Source organism: Sceloporus undulatus, chromosome 3, assembly GCF_019175285.1.
Source record: "Sceloporus undulatus isolate JIND9_A2432 ecotype Alabama chromosome 3, SceUnd_v1.1, whole genome shotgun sequence".
NCBI lineage: Eukaryota > Metazoa > Chordata > Lepidosauria > Squamata > Phrynosomatidae > Sceloporus > Sceloporus undulatus.
The window spans coordinates 242,404,132-242,429,909 of NC_056524.1; the positions used below are offsets into that span (position 1 = coordinate 242,404,132).

The 25,778-nt window shown below is 39.4% G+C and overlaps 1 long non-coding RNA gene across 1 annotated transcript; it reads left to right on the forward strand.

The window, feature by feature from the left end:
* The first annotated feature begins 233 nt into the window (after positions 1-233).
* Positions 234-5,235, forward strand: LOC121925592. The gene is made up of 3 exons (XR_006102907.1): positions 234-286; positions 1,934-2,104; positions 5,054-5,235. It is a non-coding gene; the product is annotated as an uncharacterized LOC121925592 (long non-coding RNA).
* The last annotated feature ends 20,543 nt before the right edge of the window (positions 5,236-25,778 follow it).

Here is a 25,778-nt window from a genome sequence, read left to right on the forward strand (position 1 = left end):
GCAGAAGCAGCTTCAGCCCTGAAAATGAATGAAAGTCTATTCTGAAATTCACCTCAACATCAGAGAAGGGATTTAATTCCATATTAGATGCTTGCATTCCAGAAAATACCTGGTGCACTTGCAATATTTTTGGAAATGATATAGATATTAGTTTCAATTAATCAACTACTAATCAAGTTTTGTTGGTGGCATTACCAGAATGACCCTCAGTCTCAGAATAAGGAGTGAACAAAGTTATATGTGAGGATACGATTCCATCAGAGGTCTTCAAGAAGAATTCTGAATGGTGGGTCCTTTTGTTCGCAAACTATTTTATTATATAAATTCTACAGGCATGCCTCCTGAGAAATGGAAGCAGAGAATAACTTTCCTAACTTACAAAAAGGGAAATAAATCAGATCAGAATTATCAGCCAATTAGTTTACTGGATATTAGTCTCAAACCCTATAGCGATTTCCTCCTCCAGAAACTGACAAGTTGTATGGATGAAAATAATATTCTTCATCAGGAATAAACTAGGTTTAGGAAAGGTCACAGTACAGTGGACCAAATTTTTGTGTAATATTGTTTAATGCATAAATATACTAGTGGCCCTTTCAAATGGCTTTTTGCTGCATTCATTGACTTTTCTTCAGCTTTTGTTTGAATAAACAGCAACCATTTATGGGGTATGCTTGACAGGACCAATATTGGTGAAAAACTATTATTAATCCTAATTCAGGAATTGTGTATTAGTACAGCCATGACGGTAAGAATGAATAAAAATGGAAGATTGACGGAGGAAATTTGTACAATGAAAAGACTCGGAGTTGCTTGTTAGCACCCCTCCTGTTCAATCTTTATATTACAGTCGGCCCTTCTTATACACTGATTTTTAATACACGGATTTAAGCATACACGGTTTGAAAATGTTCCAAAAAAGTATAAATTTACCTTGATTTTCCATTTTTTATAAGGGGCACCATTTTGCTATGTCATTATACTTAATGGGACTTGAGCATACACGGATTTTGTTATACACGGGAGATCTTGGAACCAAACCCCAGTGTATAACAAGGGTCCACTGTAATAGTATTGCAAGTGCTGTATCTTAAACTGCCCAGATACTTTTCCACTTTTGATAGAATACCATAAAATGGCAATCCTAGTATATATTGATGATATCAGGCTGTTATCTATAGATAAAATTGGGCTGAAGAGAAGTCTGAATATACTTTATGAGTTCTGTCAAACAGAATAGCTTAGTACAAATGATGTTAAATCTAAGGTGATGGTATTTTGTAAATGATTACCTAAGTACAATTGGAATTTAGTGAGGAATGAGATACAACAGATTTCCTCTTTTAAATATCTGAAGGTATGTTTTTTTTAAAAAAAGGCTCAGCCATAAAACATCAAATTAACAGCAGAGAAATAATCTCACGCTATTTTGAAATTTTTCTATGTTTCTAATACAGAACACTAAGACGGGAAAATACTTGAATCGTTTTAGTGACCAATCATTATATTTCCACTGATAGCAGTAGGGATCAGAAGGTACAAAGTTAGCCCCTGTCTGAGTAGTTCACAGACTGCTGTGTGAGTATATTTGGATTGAAGCCACTCTGAGAAAGCAGCCTTGATCTTTGTTAGGAAACTCATATCCTAAAACCACACATGTGAGAAACTCTATATACTCAGCATGTTCCTGGGTGAACAATATTGAGAATGGAGGCCTCCTATTTTCAGCATTATGGCCATTTTCCTTCACTGTCCACCTTAGTAATACCAGCAATATCTTTACAGTAAAGATGGCTATTCAGTTAATTTGTAAGTTTATGGCAGCAGGGACCGGTTCTTATAACCTATGTTAGGAATATCGGAGCCAGGATTATACTGACTTGAACCATAGGTTCATTGACTGATAGAGATACACCTGTTTTTTTCACCCTAGCCCTGCCTGGAGATACTGAACCTGGGGTCTTCTGTATGCAAAGCACGTACTCATCCACTGATGCAGATGAAAACCCTCCGCTCATGGACATTGACAAATAAATAAATTATTGTGAGCAATTTAGAGACTTGGGAAAAGAAGTTCAAGGGGAGACCGAATATTTCCATATGGGTAATTTAATGTCTTCCCAAAATAGCAAGATTTGAAAATGTAGCAATCTAGTTAGCTCTCCATCTCTCTATATTCATTCTGAAAATTCATCTTCAGTTTGATATGGGCTGTCCAAGCTAGCTAAAGAAACACTGCAAACATTAATTTGCTTTATTTTCTGCTTCACCAGTTCACGTCCTCCACAAAAAAATCATTCTGCCTCTTTACAAAAGCAATTGCTCAGCTCTATTTAAATGTGGTTTTTGGAAAGAGTGAAACTCAAATATGTTTTGCTGAAGTGTTTATACCAAACTAGATTTGCTTTAAACAAATATTTCGATAGTGCCAAGGCATGGCCTTTCACACAAATGCCAAAGTGATACTTGCAACACTAAGAAGTGCAAACCTCAAAGTCTGTAAAACATTCACTTTGGACTGCCCATAAAAAATGAGAAATCCCAATACCTTCTTCTGAATTATCTGGAACATCCAAAACAGCACCAATTCCCACATATATCACAGATTGTTCCAGATATTTCAGAGACTAGGAGCTCTAATTTTGCTTGGTTGATCAAGATATTTGGATATAGCATGAAAAGAGTGGGTATCAGAGTGGTGTAACGGTTTGAATGTTGGACTATGATTCTGGGAGATCAGGGTCTGAGTCCCTGTTTGGCCATGTGAACCCACTGAGCGACCTTCACTCCTCTTAACACTCCTCTAAACAAATTTTATCAAGAAAACCCTGTGAAAGGTTAGCCTTGCTTTAAGTCAGAAATGACTGGAAGGCATACAACAACAAACAACATTGCAAAGAGTGTCATTGCCTTTGATAACCACAAATGCTATGTAGAAAATGGCAAAAGTGATGGATTCTTAAATTCTTGCATCTGGCTGATCCAGTCTCTCTTCTAGTCACTAATGAGGTCATAGGCCCAAACAAGAAATTAAACATAACAAACATTCAATCTCCTCCTCCACCATCATAACATACAAATTGCATTAAAGTAATTTATGAAATAAAATTGAAAACCATCCTATTCAGAGAAGCCTTCCCAGGCATCGCATAATTGTCGCTTACTATCTGATGTTCTGTTGTTGGCTGTTTATCGATCCATTTCCTGTATTGCTATGTACTGTATATGTATTATCCTACTTGTGAGTATCTATTTTCCCTGGATAATGATTAACCTTCCATTATGAAGCCAAGCCCTCCCTCCAGTCCATCTGCCTTGGTCCAGGCCTCGGAGGTTGAGAGGAACTGCTGGACCTCTTACCCTTTCCCGTCACCACCCCCTTCTCCTTCTGTGTCATGTCTTTTTAGATTGTAAGCCTGAGGGCAGGGAACCGTCTAACTAAAAAGATTGCATGTACAGCGCTGTGTAAATTTACAGCGCTTCATAAATAAAGGTTAATAATAATAATAATAATAAAATAGATTTAATTTAAAACATCTGAAGCTTATCTAAAGCTGTGTCTACACTGCAAAAATATTCCAATTTGACATCACTTTAACTGCCATGGCTCAATGCTATGGAATTCTGGGAACTGTAGTTTTTTGTGGCACCAGAAGATGCTGACAGAGAAGGCTAAATGACTCACAAAACTACAAATCCCATAATTCCACAACATTGAGCCATGGCAGTTGTAATAACTACAACATTTTCAGCCATTTTACCTTTGCAACCGCACTGGTGGAGTAGCAATATCTGGCTAACAATATGTTTGTTATGGCTGCCTAACACTGGGTAATAATTCCATGATTGTCATCTTAAAATGTGAGTGTTAAGGGAAAATAACATGCCTAGTTAGTTTATACAAGCCAGTGACTGTAATTCTTAACAAAAGGAAAAGAGCAGGATTGATTTAGGTACAGTTAAACCCCATCTATGTCTTTATGACTAGAATAAGTGGCCCAGCCACTCACTCTTTTGTAGATTTGTTCTCAGCTGTCAGTAGGTACTCCAGCTATCATTCAAAAGACCTACATGGAAATTTCAAGGGAATGAGAGACCACAGTCTGATTTGGTCACCTTTACAGATAAAAGGCAAAAATCAACACGGGAACCCAAGATTCTATCGTTTCCTCAGTCCATACAGGGACAAACTGTTCACTGTAAGGAGCATTCATATATTGGCCAACCTCTAAAGGATACTCATAATCTGAATATTCTAATATTAGTATTAGGATACAGTTAATTTCTTCAAATATTCTGCGTGAATCCTTGGGAAGACAAAGGACAAGCTCATATATAATGAGATTGAAAACTCTGAGCTGCTAGATAGAATACAGGTTGCCAATATCCTTTATTCAACAAACAAGAGAAATGTTTGTCTAGTAATAACCCATAATGAGAAAAAACATGTACAGACAAACCTAGAAATTGAAATATATTACTAAGTGTTTTGTGTTACATACTAACATTGATCTTGCTGGAAAAAAAAAGATCCATCCCAAAGATGCACCAGTAAACTGCAGCTTCAGTCAGAAGCTAATAGCTAGAGACCATGGCCAAGATCCTGTATCAAATGTAGTCACAATGTCAAAGCTAAATCTTTGTAACTATATCTCCTGTAACTACTACCCCTCAAAATCTACCTTTGAATCCATGCATCCCCTCCAACAAAGGAATTTTTGAGGTGCTGGAGAGCAGGGCAATGAGTGATGATGTGCTTAGTTCTCTCCAGATAGTGGGATGTGCCACAACAGGCAGGAACCCTTGGACAGTTCTATTGCAGCTGCTTATTGCAGTGTCCTCTATAATCATTGCTCAATACCCTTTTCTCCAGCATCTTAGACTCTGTTAGAGGGGCCGAGTAGCTTAAAAGGTGGGTTTTGGGGGGTATTTGCCATAATTTCAATGGTGCAATGGTTATAAAAGTGAATTAGTGTAATTGTGATGTTGTAAGTCAGGCTTATGTCATTGTAGTTACTGAAATGGAAGCTCATCTATGCTTTGTCTTTGACAGAGAAACACCCAGCCTCCAGGTGAAATACTGTTGCTGCTTTACATCTGTGCACATCACAAAGTGATTATAAGAAAGAACAAAAGAACTGTCCCACTCTAGACTCAAGTCTTGCTAGCCAATAGGAGTGTCATAAAAAAGATGTGTCGAAGCTAAAAGTTTATACAACCAAAGAGAAGCAGATAAAAATTACCCTCCTGTGGTAATGAAAAAGCAAATTATAGCTTGAGTGCTATTCTAAAGGGGATTGAACAGCAAAGGATTTATGGGGTGCCTACAATAATAAAAAAAAGGTGAAAGGTAGCACCTAAATATTTGAATGGTGTGACCTGGTCTATTTTCTAGCCTCCAAGTGTGTGTGTGTGTGTGTGTGTGTGTGTGTGTGCGCGCATGCATGTGCATGTGTATATACTTACTAAAGTTGATTGTTGTAAGTGTGTGGTATCATATTCCATAAATGCCTTCAGTTAACATTTCAAGCTTACCTTTAAAAGAGACAAGAAAACGGCATCATCTGCATAAAATAGGGGGTACTCTAGTCTTTGACAATCACCCAAGTCTACTATCATCTGATGCCAAGCTATGATCCTTCCAATGGCTAGGTACTTCTTTTGACAGGACAGCAGCGTCTGTTTGTCTAGATTTGTGGTATACAACAGTCCCACTTTCATGCCCTTCATTATGTTTACAGGGTTACACACTGGACTTGTCACGGTTGCCAGGAACCTTGAAATCCTGTTGGATGATTGTTTCTCCCTACGCCCCTTTATTGGGGCAACTGCTAAAGCATGTAACTTCCATCTTTTGAATATATGTAGGATCCATAGGTTTTTAACTGTCAAGATTGCCCACTTGTTTCCCAGGCCTTGGTTATGTCACTCTTACTCTTCTTGTTTTAATCCAGAACACTATCATGCAGATTATCTTAAATCTCCCCATGTCTCTTCCCCTTGTAGATCCTTACACTGGCTTCCAGTTTGGGCTATGGCTCCTTATAAACTTTAGGTACTAGTATTTAAGGCCCTGCGCTTTAACCGTCCGCTATGTTTGCCAGCTTGGCTAGTATAGTATGCATCATCTAGCAATTTGAGATTTTCAGAGAAAGGATTATTGGCAGTTCCACCAACACATATGGCTCTGTCCAGACTGCGAACCATTCAGGATCTGGCTCCATGTTTGTGGAACATTTTTCCTTTGCACCTCTGGAGGAGGATCTGATCCACTTTCATAAAGGTTTGAATCTTCGATTTGCTGGATTAAGTTGCTGAGTGTGCCTAAGGTGGCTGAGAGGGGTAGCGACTAGTGAGGATTTTGTTTGCTTTTGTTTTTAGCATATTAGTATATTATTTTAGTATTTTATGGTGTGGTATTTTATCATCATTTTTTATTGTATAGGTTCTTATGTACCACCTTTGGTGGAAAGGGTGTTTTAAATAAATGTTGTTGTTGTTATTTGAACCAGTGGCATTACTATGGTGGGTGTCATCCTAGTGCAGTAATTCATGCTGTCATTCTGCCTGGCACACATCACAGCTGCTCTCTTCTGCCAGCCAGATCACCTCTGCAGTGGTGGTGGTAGGGTTTTGCTGGTGCCCAGTAGTCTTTTCCAGGAGTGGAAGGGCTGCAGAGCAAATGGGAAAGGACACAACTTGCTTTCCCAGCAGAGCTGCCGGATCTGGAAGGCAGTCCTTTTCCACCAGCAGCTGTTGGTTGGGGTGGGCTGCTGCTGCCACTTGGCGGTCTTTTTTCTGCTCAGTCAGTAGCCCTGCTGCTAAATGTGTAATGAGAATCAGCAACCCCTTGTTCTTAGGATCTGCAGAGGTTAATCTTAGATTAAATTGGGATGTGGAAAGTGCATCCTGGAGGTCACAGACAGCCAGGGAGACCCCCTTTCAGAGCCTCAGAATCCTTCATACCTTTGAATAGCTGAGCACTTAAAAATCTGCCACCAAAATTGGTGGCACAGGTCATGTGGTTGCCATTGAAAGTGAGAGCAAACTGTCAGTATAAGAATTTAGTGAACCTTGCAACCTCCATGAACATTGACAGCATTAACACTGAGTAGGAGCTGGGTGGATGGGATTGTGGTCTTTGCACTTTCTCAAGCCACTTGTCTCCTTGATTTCAAACTGGCTTATAGCACCCCCGCCCCCCACATACTGCTAAGTGCATGGAGCAGTGCCCAATTGCTTAGAGGCTTCTGAATCAATGTGCAGGGAGAGAGCAAATGAGTAAACAGTGCAGATAGTCCTTCTGCTCAGTGCAATTGCTCATCTTTCTTTGGCTCTCTTGGAAGCCTTACTAAGTTCCTCCCTCTTTGCCTTTTTCCAGAATAGCTGACATTTCAATTATCCACCTGCAACTTAAGTGGAAGTATTAAGTAGAAATCTAAAGAATAATGATTCTTAAGTGAAAGAGCTTGGCCAAGACCCTTTTTTGCAAGACAGAATGATAGAGATGCAGCTACAGTGTCTTCTGATGCTACCCTCCAACTTTTTAAACCTCACAGCCCCACTAACACCGCCATTTGCTGGAGAGTGGCATGCTGGAGATCAGGAGGGTGAGATGATATGTCCAGCCTACGCCTGTGGCAAGCCATGCTGAGACAGGCAGCTGTCAGAATCATCTCACAACTGCATGTCTCAGTGGCTTGTCTCAGCCCACTCTTTGACCAGAAGGAGGCTAGACATGGCATTACCCACTGCCCCACTTTCCAGTACCTTAGAAATTGCTGGCAGGGGCTGCAAGGCTTTAAGGGGGGGGGGAAGAGACATTTTTGATCATTGCAGTCATACAATGACTGTAAACACGCACTGGAATGATTACACTGTTGTAGGATGCCTGCCTTTCCTACCACTACCATGCTGCAGAGATGGGAATGTGTGCTTCTGTAAGATAAGTGGTTATACTGATGGTTGCAGTGCTGCTAGTAGAATCACCCATGTCATCAATGGAAAGTGTCCACACAAATGCATATATTAAGGGAAAGCACATAAAAAATCCACTCTGCGATGACATTAAGGGATTTATACAATGTGAACTAACACAAAATACCAGAAAAGCAAAATAGCCCTCTATAGTTCCAAAGCAGTAGAGACAAATATTAGTTACAAGCCACAACTGCAGATTCAGTGTCCAATCAAGTCAAAACCCAGTCTGGAAAAAGTCTAAACCAGATGGGCATTGTAGTCCTATAGTATCAGCATGAGTGATTTATTGAATTAGTCTACAGACCAATTGAAATTGTTTCAAATTTACCTTAAAAACAGTGTAGTCCTATAAGGATGAAGAACAAAGAGGCAAGAGGAGCTGAGGCCAGCAGGCTCCCAAGACCAGCATTTACCACCAGTCCCACCCTTCTGCTCTGCTATAAAACCTGCAAGGAGAAGAGACTGAGGAGTTTATCATACGGGAGGAATTTCTCTAAATTTCGAATGAAAAGAAAGTAGGGCCAGAACGCATTCACATGAATTTGCTAGTTGCCTGGGAGGCTGCCACTACAAGAAAAACAGGAGCCAGCAATATGGAGGAAAGGCCACAACTTTATTAAGCAACCAGCTAGCAAAGTAGGGTTGGCCCAAAGCATGAGGTCTGGATCTGGATCATCATACCACCTGCTGTTGTATGATGAACCGTAATACCTGGTAACGGCCAGGCTTTGGGATGGCCTAGGGCCTAAGAGAACTCCATATATCCGTCCATGCAACCATTCGATCGCATGTATTTAATCAAGCCCCTAGTCACCAGGAGACGCTGTCACGCCGTGGCCCCCGCAATGGCCACAACGCATGCCCTCAGCACTCCCGTGTCCCAAAGGGACTCCTGAAACAGTGCTACACAGCCCTGGAAACCACGCCCACCAGATCCACGACCTATGCTGCCACCCCTGAAGTTGTGACATGAAAAACCAAGCACCCAAGGGAGGATGGGTGGGTGGGTGAGCCAAGCAGCAGATGGCATCGAGCAGCAGATGGCACCGAGCAGCAACAGCAGCAAGCAGCAAATGGCACCGAGCAGCAAAATGGCTCCAAGCAGGAAGCCACGTGGCCTTAAATAAGCCAGTATGTGGGAGGAGCCAGGAGGGAAGTCTCCACGCCCCCAAGGCCAGTCGATGAATCGGCTACCCTGGAGGTCCCAGGGAGACCATAGAGAGGGACCCCATGCCTCCCGGAGAGGCCTTGGAAGGCGGATGTCCCTCCCATTTCCACCCTGGCCACCAATCCCAGGCCTGAGCACCCCAGCTAGGCACACTGGGGTGCGACCAAGTCCATTCTCAGCCTTGCAGCGGCAAAGCTCCTGGCGGCAACACGGCCTGCCCGATGAATCGGGCCGCCGCATTTTCAGCGAATTTATGTGAATTCGAATTGCATTCGAACTGACTTCCCATTGCCCTAAAATAGCTTGCCATTGCCCGAAAATGCATGTGGTAGTCTATCACGCAATAACATGAAACTCCATTATTCCATTTGGACTGACTTCCCATTGCCCAAAATTGTGTGTGGTAGTTTATCACACAATAACATTAAACCCCATGATTGTGTTCGGATTGCCATTGGATTATACTTCCAATTTCCCTTGTCTGATAAACTCTTGAGAAGGAGACAAGAGACGCTGAGGCCTCAAGGCTCCTAGAATCCAGACTGAGAGAGAGGAAAACACCTCTATTTTTTTATTTTTAATGTTTAATGTTTAATTATTGTAATTTAGCTAATGGATGAGGGATGGAATTTTAGTTAGTATAGGTTATTTATTATTATGCATTTGCTTATGTAAATTATTTATGTATTTTATGTACTTGTTAACATTTTTTCTCCCTAGGGTAGAGTTGATTATTATTAGTTGATTATATGTTATTATAGCTTGTGCTGTATTTTGTATTATTTTTATTTTTTTCTTTTCTTTTCTTTACCTTGGTACTATGTTATGTTTGTAATTTGAATTTATTTAATATTGCTTTGTTTGGAGTTGTGTTGGGGGCAGGGGAAGGGATTAATTATGTGTTTTATCTGAATTGTAATGTATTTTTTTGTTTTGATTTTCGTTGATTTTTATTTAATTATATTGCACATTTTATTGCTGTAACCCACCTACATGATTGGGCGGGATATAAATAAATCAGTATCATTAAAATAAAAAGTCAGTATTATAGTGGAGGAAACATCAAAATCAATGACCCATTACATTTTCCCACTGCCAGAACAAAAGGTGGGTGGAAGTTTCTGTTCCTTGTTCTTTTCTTTTTTTTATTGTCAGTCACCACAACTTACCTGTCCTGGCTCAATTACCCTCCCATTGCTTGAAATAAAGAGAAAATTATATCAGCCCACCAACAACACTACCTATCCACAGTGGTGGGCTTGCATGTTCCTGAAACGCAAAAAGCTATGCTGATAGTAGCAGTGCCCCTGGTATGGTCTCCTATGTCAGACAAGCTTTTGCTGAGGAGTTAGACTAAATGTGACAAATTGGGCAGCAGAAGCAAAGGGGAACACTGGTGGAAGTTCTCTTAAAGACAACAGTAGTGGTACTATAGCTAACACTTGTTAGTACTGCACAGAAGGTGGCAAGGTAAACCCCTTTTGAATGTCTTTTACCATGAAAATCCCATGATGAGACAATTCAAAATGAAACAAGAGATAGTGCCAGATGATGAAACTCCCAGGTCAGAAGGCACTCAGCAAGCTACTGGGGTTCAGCAGAGAACATGTTCAAGTAGTGCTGTGACTAATGATGCAACTGGACAAGCCAGCAGGTTGAGTTCAGCTGCTGATGTGCTGGGAAGTCAAACAATGTCCAAAGCTTCACAACAAATTGAATAGGAACATAGCCCTGCCTTCTACTATTAGCATTCTCTTCACATGGAGAATCTGAAAAGGAGAATCCCTGCTATGCATAGAGGCTCTCCATGAGGTTGTTGTTGGTATTAACTGCCCTCACATTCATGGCAACTCCATGGATGAGACATCTCCAAGACCCCCTGTTCTCTACTACTCTGCTCAGGTCCTACAGACTCAGGCCTGTGGCCTCTCTGATTGAGTCCAGCCATCTAGCATCCCTGTCTTTCTACTGACCTCTACCTTTCATAGAAGTTTATCACACAAAGGATATTGGGAGTTTATTCCGTGAATATCCTCGAAAAATCGCGTAATTATGTGAAACGATTTCACATGACATCACACAAAACCCACCATTAAAGTAGTCATAAAGAAGCATTAACATGCATCTTTTTACTTTCAGGATTTCAGCGACAATGCATTTCTGATATCACTCCATTTGTGCAATTGCTTGTGATAATCATTCATGCAATTATTTGCCATTTTTGCTTTATTTGCAGGATGCTTTATATGTGCTTTAATCTCTCTTTAATGACAAAAATAGTTCTAGTGTGATAAACTCCATAGCATTATTGTATTTTCCAATTGTGGCCAAGGTATAACAGCCTCAATTTTGCCATTATGGCTTCGGGGGGGGGGGGTGTCGGGCTTGATCTGTTGACCCATTAGTTTATCTTTTTGGCCACCCAGAGTATTCTCAGCACTCTTCTCCAGCACCACATCTCAAATGAGTTTATTTTCTTTCTGACAGTTTTCTTCCTTGTCCAATTCTGGCAGCTGTACATGGTGATTGGGAATAGAATAGCTTGGACTATTTTCACTTTTGTGTTAAAGAGTTGTATCTTTACATACACATATCTTTACCTACATGAGACCCAGACCCCTAAAAAATCATGTTTTCCTGTTATGATTACTTCTATCGTTCACACATTTATTTCAATCCTTTCTTGAGCACTGGAATAGGGTTTTCATATATGCTTCTTTCATTTTTTTCATTAACACAAATAACACTACTACAAATATCATTGTAATCAGGCAAAGTCTAGTAATTAGCCACTGTGGCCTAGATATGCATAACATATTTTGGACGTGGAATAGCTCCCTGTGATTTGCAAGATATTGGAATGTATATTTTTAAAAAATATCTTTGGGTAGTTTGGCTCTTTTCAAGTGCACCAAAAATGCAGATGCACTCTTTTTGATAATGCGACTGTCACAATGGATCTAACAGATGGCGTAAAGGAACTTAAGGCTTTCTGGAAAAAAAAGAAAAGAGGAAGGAGGACTTAAAAAATAGAAAAATGACAGCTGAGTGCTAAGGGAAAAAAAGAGTGATTGTTACTGGACTTTCTCAGCAAAACAAACTCAGGGGCTAAATGCTTATTACTAGGGGCTTTATCACACCAACCCCTTTCTCACCAGAATCACGGAAAAAATAAAAGTGGCAGCATACCGCTTTTACTGATGCCTTTACTGCACGTTATTGCTTTTTCAATAAAGTGCGCAGAAGCTCCCAGTGTGCTCCTTTCCTGTTTTGTCCCTTAATTCCACCCTCCTTTTTCCTCTGGCATACCTTTGGTTTTCATTTTTTGTTTTTTAAAACTTTTGTTGTACAGTTTTGGAGCTCTGCACTTCTGATTCCGCATTTTAATTATTTTCAAACAAAACCTTGATTCTCTGGCATTCCAAAATTGTGTGAAAACCCAATTAAAAGAAAAATTAAAAATTGTGAGGGGGCGGGGGAAAGGGTGAGGAAGGGACAATGGCACCATGTGATTCTCAATTGCACAAATGCCTCAGGAATGGCTTTCTGCACCCAGGACATCACACAATTGGCAGCTCATTCACAGGTTTTCCTCATGAATGAGAAAAGACGAGTGAGAATGGGGCAGCTAAGGAGGGAAGTGGTATTGTATGATCACCATCACTGATTCTGCTTCCCTCCCAGTGAAATCATTATTTAAAAGCCATGTGTGATAAAGCCCTAGGATTGTCATGGGCTACCAGAGAGGGTTGCTTGCAAATTTAAGAAATCCTGTTTGAATGCCCACCAGCAGAACAAGCAGGGCCCCAATTACATTGAAAATGTGAGCATCAGCTATCACTTCTCCCTCACTTTTTACTTGCCTGTCCAAAAAACCCCCAGAAATCTTAATGAGGCAGAGGAAGGGGAAGCAGAGGCAGTGAAGGTAACAATATTTGTTACATCTCAGGAAAGCAGTTCTCTAGAGCTATTTCCCAGCAGCCTTCAAGTTAAAATATGCTAACATCTTAGTTTTTGCTGGGTAAAGGCCTTCTCATGGCAAAATAAAAAAGTCTAGGGAAAAACATGCATCAAAAGATGGCTCAATTTTATTGAGAACAAAATAAAACAATGAGTTATAAATGAAAGAGGTGGGTTAAAAATATTGCTAATCTATTAGGCAAACAGAGATCCTAGGGTCTTAACATGTATGTTTGACATACAAAATACAGGTGAGGTAAAGTATTCAACAACTCCAAAGATACAAATGGGAGGGCTAACAGTACAAGCCCATTACAAATGAGAAATAGATAAAAATGACCAAATGCATTTTGACACTAGATTTTCTTCAGTGGTCAAGATATGCTGGAAAAATAAATAATGATATCAGTGGTTTATCAAAAAAAATATAATAAAGGCCATATTGTAGATAAATCATATTACAAATATACCTGTTGTAACAGCATAAAAAGAATAGCAATATGTGTGGGCACATCCAGTGAAGGTAAGTAGTTGGTTGTCCTAAAAAAGGTACATAGGAAGAAAATATATATAAACAAATTCTGAATTTTAGTAAAGAAAATTTTGGAAAGGATACTATAGATATATCCTTACTTACTGTAACCTGGATGTACCACAGCAGAATAAGGCTCAATTACTTGTTAGAACTGGGGAACTCTATATCACTCTATCAATCAAAAATCTAGCACACCTGTACTACACAACCTGAAGCCATTTACCATGAGATGCTATCCTGTAAGTATTTATATCCACTGTAGATCAAATATTAACAGTTACATACAATCATATAAGGGTTCAAATATACAAACCAGGAACAGATAGAAAGAAAGGTTACAGTGTTTCAATCCAGTTACAACTCTCATTCAAGTTGAAGGGTTTCTGTATCTGTAAAGTAAAAATCCAGAAGAGTTCTCTTCTTCGGAGTTTCCTTTCCAAGTTAACCCCAGTGCCAGACATTTTCTTAATTGTCCAGAATTTAATGTCCATATCAGAATGTTGGAACTGTACAAAATGCTGGACCATTGGTGCAATAGTTCTCTGGTTCCTTATGCAGCTCCTGTGTTCAGATATCCTCATCTTGATTTTCCGGGTAGTCATGTCGATGTAAAGAAGGTTGCAAGGACATTGAATAGCATATATGACCCCCTTTGTATCAGAGGTGTACAGTTCATTCAAAGAATAAATTCTGTTGTTAATAGGATTTACAAATTCAGTTGTTTTTACACAGTTTCTGCATACACTGCAATTATAGCATGGAATACTCCCTTTGGTTTTTCTTTGCAACAAGCTTGGCTGAGCCTCCTTGGATTTACATTTGCTGTGTACTAGGTGATCTGCAAGGTTTCTCAAGCGTTTATAAACAAATATAGGTTTCTCTGAATATCCTGGGATGTCCTGGAGTAAGTCCCAATATTTCAGAATAGCTGTCTGGATGTATCTTGTATGTCTAGTATATGTGATAGGTATAAGCATTCTGGATTGTACTTGCTTTCTCTGTTTCTTCAGAAACAGGCTCTTTCTTTCCATTTTTCTTACTTTAAAGTAAGCCTGTTTTAAACCCTTCCTGGGATACCCTTGGATGGCAAATTGTTCTATTAAGGTTTTAGCCTGTCTGTCAAATTCCATAAGGCCAGAGCAATTTCTTCTCAGCCTTAAAAGCTGCAAATAGGGTAGATTTCGCTTCATACGGGGTGGATGGAAACTATCATATCTAAGGAAGGAGTTTGTATCAGTCTCTTCCCTATAGAGATCAGTTATCAGTGAGGCTCCTCTTTTAACCACTAATACATCCAAAAAATTAATCTTGACATGATCAAAATTCAACTCAAATTTAATTGTATTGTGTACATTATTGAGATATATGTAAAATTCAAATTCACTCTCCGAACCATTCCATATGATAAAGATACCTTTTGAATTCATATATATTAGCTTTGAAGATATTCTCTTCATTCAATATGTACAGATGCTCAAAGCTATCCATAAATAGATTTGCTAGTTCTGGTACAAATTTGCACCCCATTGCAGTACCAGATATCTGCCAATAGAACTTGTCCTGGAAAGAAAAATAATTCTGTTTTAAAGAAATCTCAGCTAATGTACACAAGAAATGAGTAGGTGAATATAGATAATCCCTCCTCTTGTCCACTGTTGATTCAATAATTTCCATTGCCTCATCATGGTTTATATTGGTGTAAAGGGATGCCACATCAAATGTCACCAGAATGCAGTCATCATTAGGTAATGTAATCTGTTCTAGGACTTGCAGAAAATGTCCTGTGTCTTTGATGTAAGTGAAAATTTGTGGGACAAAGGGCTTCAAAAAAGAGTCAACAAATTCAGAAAGAGGTTCCAATATGGAGCCACATCCAGATATAATCAGCCTACCTGGGACTGAAAATTTATTCTTATGTATGTTGTGTAGCAAATAAAAAACAGGTGTTCTTTCTTCTGATTGTAGCAAAAATTCATATGAGTTTTTGTAGATATACCCATCAATAAGGGCCTCATAGACTATTCCAGAAATTGACTTTTTGATATCTTTAGTAGGGTCATGACTGCAGGTTGCATAGTGTGATGAATTATTTAATTGTCTGTGGGCTTCTGCTACATATTCTTGCATATCCTAAACAACTATTGCTCCTCCCTTATCTGCTGGCTTAAAGACCACATCTTTGAGTTGGCATAGTTCTTTAAAAGCCAGACTCTCTTTTTGTGTTAAATTGTGCCAGACTGTGGGAGATTGATCCTGAATGGATTTTAATTCTTTAAGGAAGATATCCTCAAACATGAAGATATTATGATTGGTGGTAACTGGGTTAAAGGTAGATTTACCTCTGAATAGTCTATCCTCTCTATCATTATCAAGCCATGTGGTCTTAAAAAAATCTGCAATCTTAACCTTTCTAAATAGTCTCTGTACCTCTATCATGGTGTGAAAGTGATTGGTTTTAGATGTAGGAACAAAAGATAGGCCTATTTTCAATACTTGAAGTTGATGGAAAGTAAATTCCCTTGCAGATAAATTAACTACATCCTAACTAACATCTTAGTTTTTGCTGGGTAAAGGCCTTCTCATTACAGATGTCAAGACTTGCAGTCTGAAACATAGAATCATAGAGTTGGAAGAGATCGCAAGGGCCATCCAGTCCAACCCCCTGCCATGCAGGAAATCCAAATCAAAGCATCCCCGACAGATGGCCATCCAGCCTCTGTTTAAAGACCTCCAAGGAGGGAGATTCCACTGCACTCAGAGGGAGTGTGTTCCACTGTCAGACAGCCCTTATTGTCAGGAAGTTCTTCCTAATGTTGAGGTGGAATCTCTTTTGCTGTAGCTTGCATCCATTGTTCCAAGTATAAGTTTCTGGAGCAGGAGAAAACAAGCTTGCTCCCTCCTCAATATGAAATCCCTTCAAATATTTAAACAAGGCTATCATATCACCTCTTAACCTTCTCTTCTCCAGGCTAAACATCCCCAGCTCCCTAAGTTGTTCCTCATAGGGCATGGCTTTCAGACCCTTCACCATTTTAGTCGCTCTCCTTTGAACATGTTCCAGTTTCTCCACATCCTTTTTAAATTGTGGTGCCCAGAAATGGACACAATATTCCAGGTGGGGCCTGACCAGAGCAGAATATAGTGGCACTATTACTTCCCTTTATCTAGACACTATACTTTTTTTGATGCAGCCTAAAATTGCAAGTTCGACTTTTTAAAATAATAAGAAAATAAAGAAGTGACCATCTATCAGCACATGGAGCTGGACTTCAACTGTCATCAGCACCTTTCAGAATGGCCCGTGGTAAAGGATGGTGGCAATTGTCATTCAACAACTGCTGTAGGAACACAAATCCCTCACTGCTGGGTTAAATATATGCACAGCATTGCTTCTAAGCTCAAAATTGATATTCCTTCAAAAATAATGTCACTGGGGTCTGCTATGCACATTTGAATGTAACAGTTTAGATAACAGCTCATTCTGTTTTAACTGACAAATCCCAGTAACAACTCACTTTTAAAAAATGTGCTCATCTATTACATTGCTGTCTTTAAGCTTGTTCCCTCTTGCCCTGTTTTTTAGAAAGTTCCTCCTTGCCATCTGTTACATCCATTGAGAGAGTGGCTGACAGAAAGTAAAGGTCAACATTTTGACGGAAGTGAGGGGTTGTGCAACAAATGGTTACAGAACCCTGTGAGAGATCTGACACAGCCAACTTGGTATGTACTTTGTGCAAACTGTTTTATTCCTTTTTCATCTCCTCCCATACTTACAGAGCATCCTTCTGCATGTCTACTCTTAAGCAACGTCCATTAAGGTCTTTGGAGTTTTGGAGGTAGGTTTGGCACTTTTATAATTGTTAGACTGTGCAGCTTTTTGTCAGATAAAATTAAAGCTCGGGTATCCATTATTATTATTATTATTATTATTATTATTATTATTATTACTACTACAGTGATATACCACCAGGAGCCCTTTCACACTACACAGGTATGACATGTTGATTCTGTTTTAGATGGCATGGCAACATCAAGTGGAATATTGGAGTTTTTACACTAGACTAGATCTCTTTGGCTGAGAATTCTAAATAATCCACCCCCAAATGCAAATTTTAGGATAACATAGGATGGTACTGTGCCAGTTAAAGTGGAATCATAGAGCTGTAATTTTTCTAGTATGAATGGTCCATTACATTGGCTAGCTTTTTTAAAGTTCAGACAAAAAGCTGGAACAGAGTCACTAGCTCACTGACATAGAGGCTCCCAGCTGCCACTGCTTCTGATTTGTATGTTTGTCATTATTTATGTATTTTGTGCCATTGCTTATTTTGGAGGTTTTTTAATATCTCAAGAGCAAGGGCAGATTAAAATACTTTTAATAAACAGATTTAAAAAAAGAAAAGGAGCTAAAATGCAGAAAGAGCAAAATGAATGAATGAATGAATGAATGAATAAATAGAGCAATACGTACCTTCTGAATATGCTCATAGGTGGAGTGGATTGTAAGATGAAAATAACTCAAAATAGGTGGACCCACAATAGTTTAGTAAACTTTCTCCGCTACTAATTTGACAAATCAGTTCTTTCAGTATTTCCGTAACCTAAAATAAGTTATTCTTCCTCAAGTGACTAAAGCTGTGACAAATGGGACATGACAAATGAGCCTGACATTCCAATTGCAGGGAGTAAACCATTGTCAGAGAGAATAAAACTAGGTTATTAAGTCATAGGGGTAAATGAAGCCCAAGGAGTTGTTGTGTTCCTCTGTCAAAAACAAAAACATCACAGTTGTAGCACAGTGGCTTGGAATTGCAGCAGATATTCATTCCCCCATTGCTGTAAACATGCACAAGCTTGTTATTCTCTGTGCATTTGTGCCAGCAAAATGAACATGTTTACCCTGAACAGTCTGCTGCTAGCCCCCCCCCCCCCCCATTGTGCATACTGTCACAGCAATAATTGTTCTGCTGCAGAAGGTAGGTCTCAAGCCAATAGAGTCAAGCTACAAGAAAGGAGATTCTGACTGAACATTAGGAAGAACGTCCTGGCAAGAAGAACTGATCAGCAGTGGGACACATTATTTCAGATGTGGTGGACGCTTCTTCACTGGAGGTGTTTAAACAGAGGTTAGATGGCCATCTGTCAGGGATGGTTTAGTTGTGGATTTCCTACATTGACAGGTCCTTGAACAAAATAACTGTGGGGAGTCCCTTCAAACTCTATGAATCTATGGCCAAAGAATAATCTTTATGAACCTGGGCCAACTATAACCAGCAAATGTACATTTGGAGAGAGAGATACACTTTTTAAAAAAGCATTAGAGAAATTTCGCATGGCTGGCACTGTCTCTGTGAGGCTACATTTCTCCTTCATTTAGCTTTAGCATCTTACAGATAATTTAGGAAGCTGTGCCAAGCTGGCAATTTAAATGTCTCTCTGGAGAAATATTACACAATTTCTCATCTTTCACCATGACGGGAACAAAACTCTAGTCAGAGAGCAGGGTGCAAATTTGGCATCTTTAGGCTTTAGGATGGGATGAATTAAAAGATGAAAGTATATATGTAGCAGATTGGAGCTCTGACCTCTATCGTCTTACTCCCAATGATCTGAGCTCTAAACAAGAGGGAATTTTGTCATCCATGTCTTCTTCATCTTCCTCCACAAGAGGCAGAATCCATGCTGCCACAGGAATGGAGCATTCTCTCTCACAAGGTGGCCATCACCATCATCAAAAAGGAGGAGATGTGCCTCTAAAAAGAGGATGGAAAATATATTGAAAACAACTAAAACAATGAAGATGGCAGATATGCAGATAACAAAAATTAAATTGATTAAATAATTGCCAGAATAAGGCAGGGGACCAGCCCAATGGCAGAGCTCATGCTTTGCATTCACAATTATCCAGGTTCATCCTCCATCATCTGCAGGCAGGGAAAGATTGGGAAAGACTCCTCTCTTAAACTCTAGAAAGCTATTGTCAGATGTGTGTGGTGGGTAACTGAGAGATCAGTTAACTTGATAGCCTCCATGATTCTTGTTCAGCTTTCCTCATCCTGGTGTGTGTGAGGTGGAGGTGGGCAGGATGGGTGGGGAGGGGATTGGGAGACAATAATGGAGGCTGTACCTTGGTTTTCCCTTCTACCTTGCCACTGGCCACTTCCCCTTGTGATACGTCTTTAAAAACTTCAGAGTTTTCAAAGACAAGGCTGTGGGAGGAAAATTGGTTAAATTATTCATTCTTCCCTGTGGGAATCAATACATTTATTCCCCTGTGGGAATAAACAGAATATCCCTACAGACTATCAATCTGGCCTTAAGGATTCAGAGAGCAACTTAGATTCAAAACAGTTTTGATCGTTCAGGGCTCCCATATGCTTTTTAAAAAAAAACTGATTTGGGGTGGTGGAAATGTTAAACAAAATATTAGCTTCAAACTAAGCATCAAAAGTAGGATTGATTCCAGATCCTCCTTCATTGACACCAGGAAGATGGTCACACAGGGATAAGAAACAGGAGAAAAGCGCTATGCTCTCGTCAAGTGTGTGTGATTGCAGGAAGTTTTTCACACAACGTCATGCACATACCATACTTGTCCTATCATTGAAGCATCATGCTAGTGCAACTTCTCATTAATGACAAAAAAAGCATTAACGGCTTGCCAACAGCACTTCATTAGCGCTATTATGAACATGTGAATGGCAATCATGTTTCAATAGTGCCATTGAGAATCTGTCATTAAACTTTCTGGAAATAAATTGAATCCCTCAGTCTCCCAGTGTGCCATTCGGCAGAATCACTTCCTCTGTCACACTTGTGAGTCACAGGAGAGTTCCTTAGCGGCAAGAGATTACCAGTTTTTTTCCTCACCACCCCTTTTTTCAATGTGTGGAATGTAATAATAATAATAATAATAATAATAATAATAATAAGTTTTATTTATAAACCGCTTTTCCACAGTGATCAAAGCGGTGTACAGATAGAAATTGCAATAACAAAATACAAAATACAGACTAAAAATTGCAATACATAAATAAAACTTCAATAAAAACATTAAAATTATACAAATTAAAACCATTACATCAAATCCAAGCTAGCTGAGTGCAGTCGATAATACAGTACATATAGGGGGGAGTCACATGATATCAAAGAGCATCTGGGAAGGCTTGCCAAAACAAGAAGGTCTTAAGTTTCTTTTTAAAGATATCCAGGTAGGTGGTAGAGCGGAGCTCATTGGAAAGGGTGTTCCAGATCCTAGGGGCCAAGATGGAAAAGGCCCTTTGCGAGGTTGACACATATCTTGCCATCGGGATCCTCAACAAATTCTTCCTGGCTGACCTAAGTGTGCGGGGCAGATTATATGGGGAGAGGCGGTCCTCCAAGTAACCTGGGCCCAAGCCATTTTATCATTTGTGAATCACAACTGTGAGTAGCAGTGATCTAGAGCACAGTTGGTGATCTTAGGCACATTCAAGATTTGAAGGTGCCTAAGATTTCCCCTTAATTTCTGTTATGGAAGAATCTCTATTTATACTTAATGCTGTCTCACCCACTTGTAATCAAAAACATACAGTGGGACCTTATTATCTGGTAGGGTTTGGTTCCAGGATCCCCATGGATAACAAAATCTGTGGATGCTCAAATCTCATTAAATATAATGGCATAACAAAATGGTGTCCCTTATATCAAATGAAAAAATCAAGCTTTGTTTTTTGGAATATATATATATATATATTTTTATATATATATATATATATATATATATAATATTTTAAAGCCATGGATGCATGAATCCATGGATAAAAATCCGTGGATTAGGAGGGCCAACTGTACTCTTTAATAAAAGGATGTGTGTGTCAGTGTGAACCATAGCTCTAAGAAAATAAACCCTAAGCATTTAATAATCTTACTAAGAGAACTCTTGGAGTATATACCCATGGGTTATTTGGTTACATTAATATATTAATCAATTTAAATGTGTCTCTGTGTTTGAAGCCTGTAGCAGCATCTTCAGACACTTGCTGGGAGACTTCCCCAACAAGTGCATAGTTTTCAAGTTGATACAGTTAAATATTATGGGAAAGCAGTGTAACTGACACTTTGCTTTAGTGTACTAAAGTAAGAGATAGTCCAACCTGTTCTAAAGTGGATCCTTTTTGCTAGTTTAACATGAAGGAGATGTCATAATGTGCATAGGAATTCTTATGCACTACAGACAGAAGTTCAGAACTGAATATAGGAGCCAGCTAGTGGCAAAAGCTAGAAAATTCTAAGCAAAAATGACCACAAATAACTAGACAGAAGGAAGGAAGGAAGGAAAATAAAAAAGATTGCAACAGGGCGAAATAAACATGAGGTATGTTGATGGCCCCATGAATGGATTACTACCCGCTTATTTTATTTTGCTGGCTTGCAGGCTATGTTGCTCTGGCCTTTTCAGCATGAGAGTCATATGGTGAGTAAGCCTCATCTTGCCACATACCGATCCTCATCATACCCTTGATAGAATGCAACACTTGAAATGTTGCTGCTTTTACAGGCAGACAAGCAGGAAAATCATGTGTGAGTAATGTAACAAGGAGCTTCAATTCTTGTGCTGTCTTTGAGGGCTGTCTTTCAATATGGAAATGGCCCAGGCAAATTATTCCAGACATATTAACAATCTGAATTTTATTGGCTATTTGTTCTAATGTTAGAAAAGCCCAAACCCAACCCTGTTGATGAACTCTCCTCTGTTAACAGGACTGTTAGTCTCAGTGGGCATATTTTTGAACGCTGTTGTTGCTATAGTTTTGGGGGGCTATGTGGCCATGTTCTAGAAGAGTGTTTCTGATATTTCTCTAGCATCTGTGGCTGGCATCTTCAGGGAATGCTGGCATGGAAGTGAGTGGGGTATATATACAGTATAGATAGGCTTATCGCATGGCACTCGGAGAAACAGGAACAGAACTGAATGGAAAGGAATGGAACAGGGTAAAAATGTGTGTTACTGAATGGGAGAATGCCACTGATGCTGTTGGGAGTCCCCAAGCCATTCCTCAATCATTCCACAACAGCTGATTTTGAAGAACGATTCAAAATCAATTATATCCAAGAGCTATTAGATTCCTACACCCTCCAATTTCAGCAGTGATCATAGCGAACCAGTGTTCTCTGTTGGGGAATGGCTTGGGGATTCCTGGCGGCATCAGAAGTATTCTCCTGTGCAGTAACATACATTTTCATCCGTTCTGTTCCCTTCCATTCCATTCCCATTACTGTTTCTCTGAGAGCCGTGCAATAAGCCTAATACTGTGTGACCCTCGGTTGGGAGGAGTGATTTCCATGTTAATCTGTTGTTGCTGTTATTTGCCTTTAAGTCAACCGTGTCATATGTCCTACCATAGGGTTCTCTTGGCAAAATCTATTCAGAGGAGGTAAGCCATTGCCTTTCTGTAAAGCTTAGAGAGTGTGACTGTCTCAAGGTCACCCGCTGGATTTCCATAAGTGAATGGGAATTTGAACTCTGGTCTTCTGGAGTCCAAACACAACATTCAAACCACTACATCCCACTGGTTCATGAAAAATCTTATTGTTTGCTGTTTGTTACACAGCTTGGCAAATCAGGAGCTTTGCTAACCCATGCCTCTTTCTGAATCTGCAATTGACCTTTTCTTCTTTTTCATTTTTTATAAATGAGTAACAAATCATTTCCAAAGCATTAGACAATGCCACTCTAGTGTGTCTTATCATCTATGCATTACGCTCTTTTCCTGGGCAGTTGGCATAGTGGCCAGATCTTAAAGAGAACAGTGTTCTTTCCCTTTAATAATTGCACAGAAGAGGGGGCATAGCTTGAAATCACCTTTTCTATATTTATTTTTTTCACTTTTAGACTGCCTGATAACCAGGATCTTTGTTGTTATGTACCTTTGACTCAACTCTGATTTATGGCAATATTGTCAGGGCAAGATTTGTTCAGAGGAGTTGCCTTCCACTTAGGCTGAGAAAGTGTGACTTACCAAAGGCCAACCAATAAGTTTCTATGTCTGAGCATGGATTCAAACTCTGGTCTTTCAGATTTCCATAGTTCAACATCCAAAACACTACATCACACTGGCTCCTTCACCAGGATTGCACAAGATAGTAAAAAGGAAAAAAAATGAAGCAATACTAGAGATAGTACATTATAAAACCAAGACCAAAAAAAGTACACCTAGCAGTAAAACTAGCAGAAAACTAGAGAATATTAAGACCTTAAAGTATTTAAAATTCTTTAAATGCCGAAGATAAATAATATGTTTTATCTGGCACCAAAAATAATTTAACATAGGTATCAGAGAGGTGTTTCTGATTCCACAGTCAGAATAGACCTTTCCTCTTGTATCATTCTTCATTTGGCTAAAAAAATTAGCCATTGTATAAAATAGAATCAATGTTTGCTCCATTGATCCTATTCTATACAATGGCTAATATTTCTTAGCCTAATGAAGAATCATGAATGGCCAAAAACACAAACAAATGGGTCCTAGAACAAATCAAGCCTGAACTTTCCCTGGAAATGAAGATGAATAAATCGAGGCTGTTTCATTTTGGCCACATCATGAGAAGGCACAACTCGTTAGAGAACACAGTGATGCTGGAGAAGTTAGAAAGAGAGGAAGACTGTATGCCAGATGAATAGACTCAATGAGGGAGACCATGGGCCTGAGCCTACAAGACCTGAGTAAAGAGGTAGAGGATAGGAGGGCTTGGAGACATCTCATTCACAGGGTCACCATAAGTTGAGGTTGGCTCATAGGCAGCTAACAACAGCAAAGGATAGGATTCCATTGTCATAAGGGGCAAAATATGGCAGCATAAAAAGCTAGCTTCTGGGCATCCTGGGTGCATGGCAAACAGATGACACCCCCCCCCCCCAAGATGTCCAGAATCTGGCTTCAAGCCAAGCAGCTGCCCACACATGGGCTGGCTTCCAGGCTTTCTGGCAGCATGATGTTTACATGCTGCACACCGCTGAAGTACCTTAAAGCTGGCTTTCCACCACGGTGGAGAGGAAAATCCAGCTTTTTGCTGGTACAAAAAGGAGCAGCCATTTGCCGTTCCTTTTTTGGCCAGCAAAAAGGCAAATTGGAGCCATGTTGTATGGTTGCTGCAGCCCCAATCCAGCTTTGTCATGGGCACCTTGAAGCCACACCTTTGGGGTGGTCTGTTTCACCCCATAGTCTTGAGAGTTCCATATTCATAAGCTTGAAAGTATTTCTAAACCTTGGCGTCTCCCCAGATTCCACCATTGGTGTTAGTTAGGAACCACTGCATGCCTATACTCACTAACTGCTCATTTAAATGTTATTTTATAGGTGTTTAGTCATAGCATACATTTATGGTAACTTCCTCTTTGTTTACTTTAACCTGCTTTTCCTCTCTTTCTTTTAAATGTGCACAAGTTTTTGTACAAGGGGTTATCGTAAAGTTGTAATTATCACCTTTAAAAAAATTGTCAGATAGTTTGTTTTGATTTGCAGTTCTTAACTTATCTCTATTAGTCACCATCCAGATTTACACATTTTTCTCAGCATTTCTTGACCCTCCAAATACCATTATTGTAGAAGTCTGCAGATTGTGCCTTATGAGGATTTTACACTTTAGTCACATCTAGCACAACCTGTCACAAAAAGAAAGGATGCCATGAGCTGATTTTAACAACATTATGCACTTAAGGACCAATGATGATACTGACAAAATTTCATCAATATACCATAATAACTTCTGGATGATAGTTATTATTTTATGATATCCCCTTGTAAGGCACAATCTGCAGACTTCTACAATATCAGGTATTTGAAGGATCAAGAAATGCTGGGAAAAATGTGTAAAACTGGCTTGTGACTAAGCAGAGATAAGTTAACAACTACAAATCAAAACAAACTTTCTGTTATTTTTTAAAAAGATATCTCCTTAATACTTAAAACTTTATGATATCTTCTCATAGGTAAATCTCTCTCTCTCTCTCTTTCTCTCTCTCTTTGACTAAACTTGTTTTTTTCATTCTGTGCTAGACCTATGGGTGGGGTGGTGGGAGTGGGACTGGTTGCTTTAATGTGTTTGAGAGATCCAATACTATTCCTCAGAATAACTGATTTTTGAATGAATGAA